Here is a 17501-nt window from a genome sequence, read left to right as displayed (position 1 = left end):
TATTTATTTATTTATTTATTTATTTATTTATTTATTTATTTATTTATTTATTTATTTATTTTGGAGTACAGCTCAGCCGGTATTGTTTCTTGCATTAAAGAACTGGAGACTTCAGAAAGCCGGCAACACCAGTACTTACCATATACTAGCCTGTCCAAATCCTAAGATTTGATGAAGAGGCCCTTCTCTATGTCTCAAATATGATGATGAGGAGAATTCTCTCTCCCTCCCTCCCTCCCTCCCTCTCTCTCTCTCTCTCTCTCTCTCTCTCTCTCTCACACTCTCTCACTCTCTTCTTTATTGCCACACTGAATGCTGGGATTCCTTTGCAGGAGTTTCCAGAAGGATGTGGAAAAATGTTCCTATTCAAGCAGGCATTTGTTTTATCAGACAGATAAAAATTCTACCTAATACTTCTCTTTCATTTCTAGCACCTGTTTCTTTTTTTCTTGTATATAAACTTTAAAGGTTTAAGATATTTTTTTCTTGTTGGAGTAGATTTTTTCCCTTTAATGTAATTGTTGTTAGCTGCCAAGAATGGCGTGTAGGTACTTAAAGGATAAGATATACATTTTTGTACGGAACATAAGGAGAAAATGCTTTGGTACCAAAATGTGCCAGGCAGCAAGCTTTCCCAGGATGTATTTTTTTATGGTTGATGGATGGATAAATGGTTGTCTTTATCATCCTCCTTTCCTCCAGTGAGCTCACGTCGTGTGACTGTTTTCCTATCCCACTTTATTCTTATTGCAATCCTGTAAGAAAGATTGCTCTGAGACCGTATAAATGGTCCAGGGACCCATAGCCACTAGGGCTGTGCACTGGTCCTCCAATCCAATTTGGAGGCCAACTTGGGGCTTCCAAATAATTTGGTGCCCCATCTGATTCAATTTGCATCCCAAATTCTAAGCCTCTCATTGACTTCCATTGGAAAACCCCAATAGCTCTTCTCCTGATATACATGAAAGGTGCTGATGTTTGTAAAATTTGGAGGCATAAAAAGGTAAAGGTTCCCCTTGACATTTTTAGTCCAGTCATGTCCAACTCTAGGGGGTGGTGCTCATCCCGCTTTTCAAGCCGTAGAGCCAGCGCTTGTCCAAAGACAAGTTTCTGCTGTCACGTGGCCAGCGTGACTAGGGAACGCCATTTTACCTTCCCACCGAGGTGGTACCTATTTATCTACTCGCATTTACATGCTTTCGAACTGCTAGGTTGGCAAGGAGCTGGGACAAAGTGACGGGAGCTCACTTCGTTGTGTGGATTTGATCTTACGACTGCTGGTCTTCTGACCCTGCAGCACAGGCTTCTGCGGTTTAGCCTGCAGTGCCACCATGTCCATTTGGAGGCATAATAGAACCTAAAGAGGAGAGTAAATGTGCCGAATTTCAGCTAATTAGATTCAGGGGTTTGCACACATGGCAGCTATAAAATTTGCTTTTTTCAGAAAGAAGTGAGGAAAAGGCTTACGAGTTGTGCTCCATCTGATTTGATCTGTGCTCTGACACAAACTAATGTATAGATTCACTTTGCTTTGCTCCAGAACTGCTGGCTGTTCCACTTTCACCTGGACCTCATGCAATTTTTCCCCCAAATAAAGCTAGTTTGGTGAATGATATTTGCCTGGATATGCTGTGGTGCCATCAAGTTAGAACTGGCTTATAGCAACCCTATTAGGGCTTTTAAGGTAAATTAAATATTTAATGAGTGATTTTACCAGTGAGTATACATGGCCAAGTGGGATTCAAACCCAGGCCTCCTGAGTCCTAGTTCATTACTCTATCCACTACATTATATACTGGTATCTCATATAATGATAAAGTATGCCTCTGTACTTTCCAATGGCAGATTTCTGATTTCCTAGCATTTCGGTTTGGTTGATCCTGTCTGAGAAGAATCTGGCTTCACAGTGGAAAACCTGTAAATGATATAACACCAGGTCTTCTGATGTAAGCAGTTTGGGTTTATATTTCTGCAAGTCTGGCAGACCTATAGAGAAAGGGAAAGATCTGTTGCTTAAATGAACATTCTGGATGATTTAAAATACTTTGACAACTATCTCTATTTTTATTTAGAAAATGAATCATGAAGAATTAAACTGAAAAAAGTAACATCTGTCACCAATCAATAGCCTTGCAGGGAAATTAATATGGTATTTCATTTTCCTTGAAATTTACTGATTTTGTTGTTTTTTCATCCCATGCCATTCATTGAGATCAGATGCATTTCAGTCTGAGTGTGTCAGATCTTGGACACATAAGTAATAAACTCCTGAAGGGCCAATGGCAAGGGAACAATGGAATGTGCAACAATATAATCAGCAGCAAAAATCTATATTTAATGTGCAGCACTGAACTAATATGAAGGATGATGAGTTTTAAGTATCTTTGTTCTCTTATGCTAGGTAATATGTCTAGTTGGTAATATGTTTGGGTGTATTTTTAATCTGGTGCCATTTAATCTTAGCCAGTGTGTTTCATAAAAATGTTCTCTCTTTTTGACTTTGAAAAGTAATTTCTGACTTTGGAAATGAGTGGGAAAGTACAAATGGATAAAACAGTCTACACACCATGCTCCACAAGTGTTAAGCAGAGCCAGTTGCTTTTAAGATGGATGGCCTTTTCATCTTTCAGAGTGAACACAGAGGTCGTTTTCTTCCTACAAAAGCTGTCAAGGAATTCAATAGCAACCATTTTATTTTAGGGATTTTTGCCCCAATGAAATCTTTGCCTTTCCAAGATGAGATGAAGGGGGGGGGGCGCACACATGTACACACATGTGCGCACGCACACAAAACTCTGAGCCCTTTAGAACAAATTCCAGCTTCTTGCTGGCAATCATAAATGTCATGTTATGTGGTAATTCCAAAGCTCTACTTTATAGCAATGTTTAAATCCCCTCCAATACGCAAATGTGCTAAGGCTTCCTCAAGGGGGCTTTGCACATTCTAGGTCAGTGGAGTCAGAAACTTCAAAATAAGGAAACAGGATTCCTTTGTCCAAAAAAAGAGAGAGCACAAGACAGAAAAGTCCAAGGAAAAAACAGGACACCGGACATGCAATTTAAAAAAAGAAGAAGTACTCTGTATGGAGGTGTGAGGCTGGGGCAGGGCTCCAGAGGAGATAACTGGCTCTCTAATCCTATCACAAGAGTGCCACCCACCAGGATTATGTGAATGTGGGGCCCTTAAAGAGGACATAATAATAAGTAATATTCATGCTGGTGAATAAAATGATGGCACATATACTACACCAAGGGATTTCTGGAGTGATGCTGTATGTGATGCCTCCTAGTTAAAGCTTAGCCAAGTCACTTTTCCTGACTGTAACTCCTGGAATCCCACAGCAAAGCTAATGGCCATGATGGCTGGAGTATCCTGGAAACCACGGCCCAGAAATTCACTTGTTCATGTTTTGCTCTTAGTCAAACCTACCTCACAGGAAAGAGAACTGTATATGCTGCAGTAAATTTCTGGGATCCATTGGTGGTGTGGGGAGGTGGAATGAAAGCAAAATGAATGAGTGAAAATTTTCCTGATACTAATTTCTCCCTTGAATTTCAGAATTCCAAGTTGCCTGGTTTTATACCTGAACTGGAAATGATGCTGTAGGGGAATCCTTCATTGTTTTCGTTTTCTGAAGTGGGATGGTGAGAGAGAGGGGGCAGGGAGAATATTCCCCCTGTCTACATACCATCCTTTCCTCCTCATGAAATACTGGGACTGGAGACACAGAAATAGGGAAAAGGAGAAGGACTCAGAAGAGGGGAAGGAGATGAAGGGAGAGGGAAAGGGAAAGAAGGAGGCAGAGGCAGCATCAGAGAGGAAAGGTTAGCCCACAATGGAGATGAGAGAAAAAGAATCAGAGAAAGAGGAGAAAGGAGAAGGAGATTTGTTTGGTAGAGAAGAAGAAACTGAGCCCTGAATTATCTGTGGAGTGGGAGAAGAAGACCTCTGGACAGGAGAAATGATCCAACTTAAGCTACCTAAAGAGGAGGCACCAGCCAACTCAGAAACCCTCTTTCTGGGGGGGGGAAGGGAGCAGAGAGAATGCTGCCAATGTGGGAGAGAAGGAGTATAGGGCGAACAGGGTTTATAGCCTGGAATGGAATTGAGTCCTTCCTGTGGGAATGCCCAACAAGATTCACAATCAGCAGTGGAATTGTGCAAGTCAGGGAAGAAGAAAGGAAGAGATCCCAGCGGGAGATGAACCAGGCATCCCTGCTGCAACATCCCTTGCATGGGTCATCATCAACCCAACCATCTCTCTTGAAAGACGAGACAACTGGGGAGACAACACGGCAGTAGAAGCAGTAGCATGGATAATGCACAGGAATTTGTTTTTTTGTTAAGTCATCTCATTCATTTGTGGCTATGGAACCATTTGAAGTAGTTGTAGATACAGTAAGTTACCATTGTGTCATTAATAAAAACAGCTGAGGTGAAGCAAGAACCTTCTCTGAGCTTTCCTTTCAAAAAGGGAGAAGACACTATGGGGAAAATAAAACTCCATCACAGATGTGGGTAAACAAATACAGTGGTGCCTCGACTTAAAAAATTAATTGGTTCCAGAACTCCGATCGTAACTCAAAATGGCTGTAAGTCAAAAGCACCATTTCCCATAGGAATGCATTGAAATGCAATTAACTCATTCCGGCTGAAGAAGAAAAAAATCACACACACACAAACCCCAGGGGGAAAAAAAACCACTGCAAGACCCATCAGACATGCGATAAATCCATTCCAGCAGAAGCGAAAAAGAAAAGAAAAGCAAACAAACTGTGCAAGACCCTTCGGAAATGCAAAAAAAAGCAAAGCAAAAAGCAAACAAATGGTGCAAGACCCATCGGAAACGCAATTAATCCATTCTGGGCAAAGGGGGGGGGAAGCAAACAAACCCTGCAAGACCCTTCAGAAATGCAAAAAAAGGCAAAGCAAAAAGCAAACAAACTATGCAAGACTCTTTGGAAATGCAAAAAAAGGCAAAGCAGAAAGCAAACAAACCGTGCAAGACCCATCGGAAATGCAAAAAAGGCAAAGCAAAAAAGCAAAACACCCGTGCAAGACCCTTCGGAAATGCAAAAAAGGCAAAGCAAAAAGCAAACAAATGGTGCAAGACCAATCAGAAACACAATTAATCCATTCTGGCCAAAGGGGGGAAGCAAACAAACCGTGCAAGACCCTTCAGAAATGCAAAAAGGCAAAGCAAAAAGCAAGCAAACCATACAAGACCTATCGGAAATGGGGGAAAAGCAAAACAGAAAGCAAACAAACTGTGCAAGACCCTTCAGAAATGCAAAAAAAGCAAAGCAAAAAGTAAACAAGCCCCACAAGACCGATCGGAAATGGGAAACCCCCCCAAAAAAACTGCAAGACCCATCACAGCACAGAAACATAACCCTCCAACCCCAAAACCACACTGCAAAACCCACCCAAAACAGTTTTTTAAAAGCAGAAAGCAGCACCTTACCTTACCAGGCAGCCTTCTCCAATCGCACACTCTCTAACTGCTGGGGCAAAAGAGCAGCAAAGAAGCAGCCTCTTCGCCACCAACAGTTAGCAGTTTGAATTCCCCGCCTTCCCCCCCCTTCCGTCTTTTGCTGTTCGTAACTGGAAGCTCCGGCCGCAAGTCGAAGCAAAATTTTGCATCCAGAGCTGGTCGTAACTCAAAATGGTCGTATGTCAGGACATTCGTAAGTTGAGGCACCACAGTATATCACATTCCTGTTTGATTTTCCATTGTTCTCCATTTTTACATAAATTTCTGGATTTTGTCATAAAGTCCACATGAAAATGCCTATGCAAAAACATGCGTTCTCTCTCACCCCACCCCAGTATGTGCACTTCTGTAAGCACTTCTGCCTAATGCACAGATTTGGATTCACAGGGTCATTTAGTAAGGATCATGTGACAAGTAGATGAATCAGAATTGGAATCAAGCAAGTCTTATTTCTTGAGCCTGTTTCACTTAACATAACAGACAGCTTAAATAATACACAATCGGACCTTAAGCAGGGTAGGTTCATAATTCTTAGCAGACATACACAGTGGTCTGAAAATAATCTGCAATTTTGGCAAAAGGCTGAGTCAGTGAAAAGAAAAAAATTGGTTAGGCTGTTAGTTTAGGATAACAAGCTTAAATAAACAATGTCTGAAACAAATTTAATATCCCTGACTCCCATGTTTCTTCCCTTAAAGTCAGTCTGTGACTGAGTTACTGCACTGGCCTTGTCATTCCCCTCCAGAATTAAAGGCCATGCCCTTAAAGAGTGATAGCCAATTCTGTAGGGTTCATCGGTTGGAGACTGGACAACTTGCTGCAAATTCTTATTTTTCTTCAGTTTTCTAAAGGAAATTAAAAAACTTAGTTTCCCATACAAATAGGTAAACTCAGTAGGATGCATCATTTTATTAATTCTTGTGAATACTTGATGCATTTTTTGTAACTATGATTTTGTTAGAGTTAATAGATGTGATCTCAGCTCAGTAAGTTCTCTATTGTGTGGTAAACTGGCTGTAATCAGCAGGTTTATTGCAGGAGAGTCTCTACCAAATTCTGAAAGATGGTGAAGGGAGACGTGGGAAGTGTGTTGCTCAGGGAATCAATTCTCTCACATGCAAACCTCATTGCTTTTAAGAAGGCATCTCAAGAGCTGGGCTATCATATCCATTAGAACAGAGTTTGGAAAACTGACTTTACTAGAACTCTCAGAATCTCCTGATTGGCAGGGTCTGGTGACTTATATCTAAATAAGGGCCTTTCCAGATGGGTATATAGATCGGTGTTTGGACTGTTATTACTATGGTTTGGCTCAAACTAAATCATGGTATCAACATGTGTTTCCACTTAGATCAAAGGACCCTGCCCCTTTTAAAAGCTATTCTGCTCCTTTCTGTCACAGGACTGGAGCTTCTGTGTTGTTGGCTTTTGGGGGGGGGCACAATTTGGTGTGCTCCTAATTAGCCTAGCTTGTAGTTCATGGAATGGCTAGTTTGCACCCAAATGAAGCTGTGGATGACTTTATCAGAGATAACAACCCTGTGAAGTGGGTTGTGACTTTAAAAGGGAGGACAGGGGATGTTTCTCCTGCAACTGTCTGAGGGAAAATACCATTTCAGTGGTGGATCTATTAGCTCGAAATCCACACTGTGATTCTGGATAGACTGGGTGAAGTGTGTAAAGATGGCAGATACACAGTCAGCAGACTACCTCACAGGGAACGGCCCCCTTATGATAGTAACAGCCTTTGGGAGAACAAGTAGCATGCCTTGTGGTTCCCAGGATCACATGAATGCAAAAGAGGGTGGTACCTTTTATTCGACTCCTAAAAGCTTTTGTGAATGAAATCCACTTCCTCAGGCTAAGCACACCTCCTTCCTGGATAATGCAGAAAAAATGGCTTAGGGAGAGAGCTTTTCTCTCCATTTCTTCTGCATCCATTAATCACTGTTCTATTGAATTGAGTTACATCAATCTTCACAGACAAATGATTTGCATTCTTCCTATTTTCAGAACTAATTAATAGAAGATCTGAGTGGATTAGTCTTCAGATTAATACAGGGTCAGATGAAAGATACTGGGACCTGTATTGTGTAAAAAAAAAATCTTGTAAGGCTGTGGAAGATGTTTGATAATAACGGGCATAAATTCTTCCAAAGCAATCTGAAAACACGAGTTGGTTTTAATCTCTTGCAAAAAAGAGATTTATGTTCAGAAAAAAACAATTGCTCTGTTTATGATCACACATGCTAGCTTAGGTATGTATTGACTATTCTACTTTGAGACTAGATAGCCATAAGACACATGGGGGAAAAATAACTCACTTATCACTCAGTTCCAGCCTTTTTTCATATACTAAACATTCTGATCAACAGAACAAAGGGAGATCAACAAGTAATAATTTAAAATGGGTTTTCACATCTTTAGATTTTTCCATTTTATCTTTAAAAAATAGAACACCATGGCACCTGTGTCTTTCCCCGGCTTCTCCAAAGGAGAGAATATTTGGCAGGTGTTTGCATACAGAGAAATTATGTGGTTTCATTCCACCTCACCAGGCACATCATCATCCATTATTGAATAACTGGGTTACAGGAACAAGGACCAATGCTCTCCTCCTTTTGTGAATAATATCCCCAGATGGATTTAAGCAGATAAACAGGAGGGGAAAATGCTTTTATCTAGAGCCCAATAGGTTTAACATGTACTTTGGCTTTGGATGATGCTGGCACTAAGAAACCTCATCCATTACCTGTGAAGTGTGTGGTTTGTTTGGGTTCCCTCCATCACAAGAATGAAGGCCGGAGCTTTTCTTTAATTTCTTCATATTATCCTCAGAAACAAAACAGACTCTGCATAGGATCATCCATCTAACAGGATAATGTAAGAGAATAAAGGCATTTTTTTGCAAGTTTTGAGGTACTGTTTCACAACACTTCTCTTTACAGTTTTCTCAGCCGATTGATTAGGCTTTCTTCATAATTCAATACTACGTTTCCTGTCAGAAAAGCCTGAGAGGCGGAGTCTTGTTTCTCTGATTTAAGCATGCTAAAATTGCTACCACACAAAACACCAAGGTGGCTTCTGGGTAAGAAATGTGGACGCAAAGAAGGACCACAGCTTACCACATCCCTGTCCCCATTTCAAAGGATCCCTAGGACATGTTGTGGTGCAGTTTCACTACACACTTCTGCCATGGTAGAAACAGAGGAGTAATTACTACTAGGATGAGAAAGTCCAGGTGGTTTTCTTGAACAGAGTCAGAAGTCCAGTTGGGAGGACTCTTCTATTGGGATGCAGCTCCATTAATTCAAACAATGGTCTCTTCACCCATCCACTGGCCTGCAGAAGATCTAAAGGCCAACTGGGAACTTAGGCTGCAAATACACTTTTCCTTTAAAAGATGTAAACAATACCTCTGGTGCTCCTAATCCTTAGAGGTTCAGGAAGCAAAGCAGCAGTTGTTGCCATTGTTCATAATTTTTGTTACGAAAGTTATGTTAGAGCATAATTTCTATTGTTTACATTATTTGCACAATTTTGTTCAATCTGTACAAAAAAGAAGTTCAATTCTCTTGCCAATAATGCCACAACATTTGCCAGGAATGCCTCAAAATACCTCACCCTCTTGAGGTAGAAGGAGAATGGTTTTGTACATCCTCATCCTCAAACGTGAGGATGAGGCAATCAAGGATTTACATTCCTACTGCTATTAAGCAATATTGACTGGCATCACTGTGCAGGGGGAGGGAGAACCACTTGAGCAGCACTTACCTGTAAGCCTGGCACTGCACTTGGCAAAAAATATTGAGGTGAAAAATATTGCTTACCACTACTTGATTATTCTGTGATCGGCTATACTGAAATATATAGATGGGATGTGAGATCTGATAGCCAGAGTGTAGGAAGATCATGTGAGAAGTTTCTGAATTGAAATCCTGTTTGCAGGGCCAACAAGTACTGCAGTGTGGACACTCCATTTCATTCCCCCTTCTCACTCTTTCTCAGGGTACTCTATTCCATTTCCCCTTTTCACCCTAATTTTGTCATGCTCGGCATGTTTAGTCCTTCACACACTGAGAATTAGCTCACTGCCAGTATATGCGATTCCTTCTCTACTTGTACTGAATATAGTATAGGCATCCTTCAGTCTCGAAATACTATGTTAACGTGCTCTGTATGGAGGATTTGGAACAGCATCTAGTGTTTCAACATTGTATGCGAAGCTGGAGTGTCCTCTCCAGGGCACGAAGCCTGGGTAAAATAATACGGAGGATAGGCTGTTACCCAAGCAGCAAATCCCCCCTCTCCACGTCGCTGAAATGGTCCAGTGGAAAGGCTAGAGCCAATACAACTGGTTTCAGTGACATTACAGGAGTTGACAGAATGACACTGTGAAGGTTCAGGATTTGACTTCGGCTGCTCCTCTTCTTGTAACACAAAAGATGAGTCTGAATTATGGATAAAAACTTTTATTAACATACTGTAACCAACAGTTTCTTCTTTGTTTAACTCAGTTGAACAACATACTGATAACTGAGGAGGTAAATTCTCCCACAACCACAATAAAAAAATTTCACTATTAACTTCTCTTAATAGTATGTTCTTGCTTCCTTCTCTTGGTCGGTTGGGTCTCTCAGACAATGGCTGCGCACAGCACATAGAGTCCCGCAGCATGGGTGGCAAGCCCAATCTCCTTCTAACAGCTTCTCCTTCATCAATCTCGGGTCTACTGGCTGCTCCAGACCTTGACCCTTTGGATAAACTAAAACTGTCCATTCTTCTGGACTCAGCCCGGGTATTATTGGCTTCACTTTGTCTTTTGTCGACATTCCCTCTCTTTCCTCATCTACACTTTTAGCTGTTCTCTTTTGAGGTACCGAGAAGACCTGGAACTTTTATCAGCTCTTTCCTTTGTATCCTCTTTAAACACTGTAATCTTTTCAGTCTCTTTGGACTCTTTGCCCACTTCGGTCATTAGGAATACATCAACTCTTTTCCTGTCAGATCCTGATCTCCTTTCCTCTCCCTCTTCTACACCCACTAACTGTCCAAACCGCTCCCCCCTCTCTCGCCTCTCCTTCCCTCGAGACACCACTAGTTCTTCCGCGCAGCTGTCATCCTCCACTTTCTCTGTGCGTGCTTCTGTTGCTTGCTCTTTCACTTGTTTTACTTCTCCTTCCTTTCCTGTTTTCGTGGGTTCCCTTGCTTGTTCTATGCTATATTCGTGAGGGGACGGCTCACTCCTGGTCCTGTCCTCACAGACACAAAATGCTTCCGGGGCTCCAGTTTCCTCGAAGTTAACTCCTGAAGCCTTTTCCAGAAGAAATATTTGCTACATTTACAAGGTAGGAATGTATTGCTAGATCTGAACATGTGCCCCACCTATTTTTCTGTCTTCTTTAGGAAGAGGTAATGGAATGTCCTCAAAACAATTAATGTTTACTGATTCAGGACATGATGACGTTTCCTTCCTTCCTTCCTTCCTTCCTTCCTTCCTTCCTTCCTTCCTTCCTTCCTTCCTTCCTTCCTTCCTTCCTTCCTTCCTTCCTTCCTTCCTTCCTTCCTTCCTTCCTTCCTTCCTTCCTTCCTTCCTTCCTTCCTTCCTTCGACAAAATCAGAAGAGCTGGCATTTCTATGACTCTTTTGATAGTTTCTCCCTTCCTCCTGGAACCAATAAACAGGACCTTAAGACTGATAACATTGCATAACTAGGGTTGTGAACCTAATCTCTAGGTTCTGTTGCACTTCTCCAAATCCCACCTACATTTTTTCCTGTCCTTCTTTCATATGAGGTTCTCTTTCCACACTAGCTTTGCACATACAAGGATTTACCAATATTTATTTGCCTACTTTACTAACTTAATTTATTTCTATCCTATGTTTTTTCCCAAAAAAGAGACCAAAGGCAACAGAGCATGAATAAGCATTCAATCACATTTAGAGATGGTTTGTCAGTTTGTGCCAGTTTGTTTATCAGCTGAACAGGGGCTTGGAGCCCCCCCTCCTCTGGCAGGCACCCACTCAGAGGCAGTATCTGGGATTCACTTCCCTGCCTCCTCTTGGTGCTGCCTCTGAGTGGGTTCCTGATGGAGGGGGTGAGACTTGGAAGTACCAAACACGTTTAGCCACTAAACAACCCAGCATGAACTGCCGAACCAGTGGTTCAAGTCTATCTCTAATCATATTACATCTTAACTTCGATTCTGAAGTGGTGCACTGGATAGCTCAGTATTTATTTATTTATTTATTTATTTATTTATTTATTTATTTATTTATTTATTTATTTATTTATTTATTTATATCCTGCCCATCTGGTCTGGTCGACCACTCTGGGCGGCTTCCAATAAGGTGTATACGATAAAACATAAGAATTTTACAAAGAGTCCATAACACATACAATAATAAAACAAATAATAAATGAAAGAAAAAATAAAGAAAGAATTAAATATTGACAGGAGGGAAGGCCTGAACATACAACCATGTTTTATTTGACTCTTAAAAGTGTCCAGTGTAGGGGCCGCACGAATAACCGGAGGAAGGTTATTCCAGAGGCGAGGAGCCACCGCCGAGAAGGCCCGGTCTCGTGTCATTTCCTTCCGGGCCTCCCTCGGCGTTAGGCTCCTCAGCCTCACCTCCTGGCTCGTGCAGGTGATCCGGATAGATCTAGGTGGGAGCAGGTGTTCCGCCAAGTATCGGATATATGGCTGCAGAGCCAAAGGTTGCGAATTCAATTTCCCACTGTGTATACCAGATGGGCGGGAAATAAATAAATAAATAAATAAATAAATAAATAAATAAATAAATAAATAAATAAATAAATAAATAAATAAATAAATAAATAAATAAATAAATAAATAAATAAATAGCCAGCCAGTGTGGCCTTGGGCAAGCTCTACAGTCCCAGGAAGCCCCCAGCAGAATGAAATGATAAACCACTTCTGAGTACTCTCTACTTAGAAAACTCTCTGAACAAGTCTATCATAAGTCAATATTTATTATTATTGCTGCTATTTCTACCATGACATCCCCTAGGTCAGATGCATTAAAAGAAAGAGGCAAATTCTTTCAAGGCATCTGGATCAGCTGAAAATATTTTGCTGCCTGAGGCAGACCAGCAAATGATGTTCCATCCTCCCGAAATTAAGTTACATAATACTTTAGAAAAGTCAAGTTACTCTACCACCTGAGGAAGAAAATCTGGCAAGTGCCTCTTCCCCTTGCCAACAGTAAAACTATAATCATAATGAATTAAATCACTAATAAATTTCTACACTTTCATGACATCTTTGATTACTGCCTGTGGCAGCCACTCACTGTGCGTTCCTTCTAGGACGAACCCTGCAAGGGAGTAACTTTTATTGGCCCAATTTCAGTTAGTGAGGTTATTTAAGCTTTCAAAATTCATAAAGCCCTTCAAGTGAGCAAATCCCTATGCTCAAATGTGCTGCATTAGCCAAGGAGTGCTGTACATTTAGGAGCAATTATAAGATCAAATTCCGTCGGCTTTGAAAAATAATTGGAAGATTTTCAGTGCTTATATAACATGAATAAAATGACCAAATAATGTTGTTGTTGGAATAGAAATCATATATCTGCTCCCAGATTTTGCTTGTAAATGATTTACAGTATGAAAAAAAAAAAAGACTGAGCCAGCGTTCAAAGAAAGATGATCACATGATAGAAAGAGCAATGGGAAATCAGGCAATAGATACAGAACCAGGAATTGTGCAGATTTATAATAGCTACGTATGGTGTGGAGATAAGCAGAGCAGGATAAAGGTTTTTCTTTCTCTCTCTCTGATAATAATAGGAACTAGGGTCATCTGAAGCTGAATGGTGGAGATTCAGGACAGATAAAAGGAAGTACTTCTTCTCACGATGTGTGACTGAACTGTGGAACTCACTGCCACAGGGTGTAATGATGCCTGCCAATCAGAAATGGGGAACTTAGTGGGAAAGGGCTGACACTTAACTTACATCAATGTTTGTAATAGTAACATTGATGCTAAGTTGTCGTTTACATTTATGTTACAAAGCCTTCTCCAAAAATAAAAAACAAAAACCAGAAGAATATAGTCCCTTACTTTACAGCACCCCCACACACCACATTCCTGTTTCAAGCTTCAGAGATAAGGAAATAGCTACATGAACTTTGGGGGTGGGAGTGGAATCTATGCTATTTCCCACACACCCCACCAAAGGCCTTCGCTTGCTTTAACGTCCTCGCCTCCCTCTGTTGCATAACAGCACTGATGTTACCTGTCTGTCATGGGTTTGGAGGGAAAGTTCCATCCTATGGGGAGTGGAAGGCGGGACATCAGGAGGAGGGGCTGTACTGTATAAATATGTGATGCCTGTGTGGTGAAGTGAGATGCTGAGACAGACTGTGAGACACTGGGTTGGGACGAAGCAGCAGCTGGGAAGAAGAAGCTGTTGTGGGAGTCTGGGTGTCTGACAGGGTACTACTGTGTGTCAGAGTACCAGCCTGAAAGGTTCAGGGGTCTGTTGGTTAGCCAGAACTGATGGGTTCAGGGTCTGTGCTTTAAGTTAAAGGTTCTAGGTGAACCAAACTGTATGCTTGTGTGTGTGAGAATAAGCCACGTTACTTTATTTTATTCACCTGATTGTTTATGTTTCCCTGTGTGTATTTAAAATAAACCTTATTCTTTTTGTTGTTTAAAAATCCATCCCTGGTCTGTGTGACTTATTATAGGGAATGGTTGGTGGCAGCTTAGTGTAACAGTGTGGCAGATCCCAGTAGGTCTGGGTTTGTCACATTGATTGGTGTCCAGCGTGTGGGATACGACTGGTCCAGTTGTCCAGCGGTCCAGCAAAGCCTTGGCAAGTGTGCCCAGAGCAAGGGGGGTCTAGTCAGGGACAGTTTGAGGCGCGTAGGTAATCTTCTAGGTGTACCTCACGGGGAGGTGCGCTAGTAGAAGAACGTGCCAACTGGGGAGACTTAGATTAAGGTGCTCTGAGGCAGCCTAGTTTTGGCGGGAAAACGCTGAGGAAAAACTGCGTAGCAACAGTGATCTAGCTTGCCAGCTGAGAGGCCCAGCAGAGGGGGGTAGGCTCTGACTCGATACTGTTGCAAATTTAGTGCTGAAGAACAGCAGCAATCTCTAGGGAGAGAGCTGGTTCTGAGGCAAGAAGGGAAAAAAGTGGTCGTTTTATTTTGAGGCTTGACTTTTTAAAGCAGCCTGTTCTGAGGGGGGGTATGCCCTTGACTCGAAGCCAAGTAGCAGACATGAGTGAAGTGAAAGACCCCCAGATTGACCAAGGTTCTGAGGATGAATTTGGCTCAGTGCAAGGTGACAGCACAGGAGAGCAGGACCCAGAACTCAGGAAAATACTCCTAGCCCAACAGCATGAACTGAGGGTGAGGGAAATGGAGGAAAGATTAGAGAGAGAAAGAAGGGAGGAAAGGGAGAAACAAAGGCAATTTGAACTAGAGAGAGAGAGAGAGAAAATTGCTCTGGAAAAAGAAAGAATGGTGTTTGAATTAAGAAAACTGGAACTAATGAACCAGAACAATAATAATAATAGGGATTCTGAGGGAGGCCAACTGTCTAAGGCTGACCTGAAGAAATTCCCTGTGTACCACAAGGGAGATTGTCCTGAGGTGTTCTTTTCCTTAGTGGAAAGAGCGTTTGTGGACTTCTCAGTGAGGGAAACTGAGAAGATGACCATCATGCGATCTTTAATCAGTGGTAGCCTGGCTGAGGTTTATGCCGAGATGCCTGAGGAATTGATGAAAGATTTTGCAGAGTTTAAAAAACTGGTGTTTGCAAGACATGGGATAAATGCAGAGCAGCTGAGACAAAGATTCAGGTCCCTTACCAAGAAGCCAGAACAGACTTTTACCCAAGTGGGGGCCCAATTGGTGAGGCTGCTTGAGAAATGGCTATCGCAGGAGGGAATAGAGACCTATGAGCAGCTTAAAGACTTGATAGCCCTGGAACAGTTCTATTCAATCCTGCAGGGGGAATTGAAATTCCAGGTGAGGGAAAGGAAACCGAAATCTGTGGCAGCAGCCGCAGAGATTGCAGATTTTATTTCCCAAATAAGAAAGCCCTTGGGTGAGGGGAAATCTGTAGGTAAACCCAAAGAAACCTACAGCAAGTACTCTCAGGGACCAGGGAAAAGCCAGCAAGGGGGAGGGGCCCATGGTGAAGGGAAGCCCTCAGACATGAAACCAAGACCTCAGACTTTGGAGGGAAAGCCAAAACAAGATGAGAGAGAATCAAAATACGCCAGAAAATGTTATTTCTGTCAGGGAAAGGGTCATCTAATCTCAGAGTGTCAGAAATTAAAGCAGCTAAAAGGAATGGTGCCTCAGAATGCTAGTGGGACCAAGCCAAAAGCTGTGTTCTGTGTCCAGAAGGAGCAAAGCTCATTGTCACAGAGGGAGCCTGTTGCCATGACTACTCAGTCTGGAACAGCTACCTCTGCTGATCAGGCTGAGGAAAATGGTCCTCTTATGGAGGTGAAGCGCTGCTTACTGATAAAAACAGATTCTCAGTTGTTTGAGACAGCAGGGGTGGACGTAGGAATACTTGACCGTCAGTATAGGGGACTGCGGGACACTTGTTCCCAGGTAACCCTGTGCCATCCAGATATCATCCCTAGGGAGTTTATAATCCCAAATGAGAGCATGAAGGTGGCAGGGATTGAGGGGCAGATAATCTCTCTGCCAGTAGCAGAGGTACCTGTCAACTTTCAAGGCTGGAGGGGAGATTGGCGGATAGCGATTTCATCGACTCTGCCAGCAGCCGTGCTCGTGGGAAATGACCTGGCTGAACATGTGAAACGGGTGCTAGTGATTACACGCTCACAAGCCACCACAGGGACAGTTCAGGGGGGTAATGATGAGCCAGAGACGGAAGCAGGTGGGGGAAGTTCAGAAGCTGTGGTGGAAACCTTAACCACAGACAGCAGATTTGGACAGGAGCAAAAGGCAGACGCCACTCTCCAAAAGTGTTTTGAACAGGTGACTGACGCCCAGCTAACACCTGAGACCCCAGTGAGATTTCTGGAGAAAAAGGGGATTTTATATAGAGAAACCCTGAGGAATATCTCAAAAGGGGGAGATGGGATCAGAAGTCAGCTGGTGGTACCTGAAAAGTATCGCCCCATGATCTTACAAAGGGGGCACTCTGACATGTTTGCTGCACACTTAGGAGTGAACAAAACACGGCAGAGAATCACACAGAATTTCTACTGGCCTGACATAGGGAAGCAGATCAGGGAGTTCTGTAAACAATGCGATGTGTGTCAAAGGCAGGGGAATAACCGCGATAGGACCAAAGCAAAGTTGTGCCCTTTGCCTGTGATTGACACTCCGTTCAAATGCATAGGGGTGGATATTGTGGGACCTTTGCCCAAGGCCACAAAGAGGGGGAACAGGTTCATCCTAACAATTGTGGACCATGCCACAAGGTATCCTGAAGCCATACCCTTGACTAACATTGAAACTAACACAGTGGCCGATGCTTTGGTGGGGTATATGTCCAGGATGGGATTTGCCTCAGAGATAATCACAGATTTGGGCGCATCGTTCACATCAAAGCTCATGAAACGCTTATGGCAGATCTGTGGAATTAAGCACAAGGAAACCACTGCTTATCATCCTGAAAGCAATGGGTTAACTGAGAAGTTCAATGGGACTCTAATGCGCATGATTAGGGCTTACTTGGCAGAGAATCCAAACAATTGGGACCAGAAGCTGCAATCCCTTTTGTTTGCTTATCGATCAGTGCCACAAGCCAGTACCGGGTTTAGTCCATTTGAACTTCTATTTGGGAGACGGGTGAAAGGGCCCCTTGATTTGATCAAACAAAATTGGGAGCAGATCACCCAGGATGACCCACAAGACGTTGTGACTTACATAGACACCTTGATGAATGACCTAAAGCGAAATCTAGAGCTGGCAGCAGAAAACCTGCAAGCGCAGAAGGTCAAACAGAAAACATGGTATGACCGCAAAGCTAGAGAGAGGCACTT

The sequence above is a fragment of the Pogona vitticeps genome, chromosome 3, assembly GCF_051106095.1.
Source record: "Pogona vitticeps strain Pit_001003342236 chromosome 3, PviZW2.1, whole genome shotgun sequence".
Taxonomy (NCBI): Eukaryota; Metazoa; Chordata; class Lepidosauria; order Squamata; family Agamidae; genus Pogona; species Pogona vitticeps.
This window is presented reverse-complemented; position numbering follows the sequence as displayed.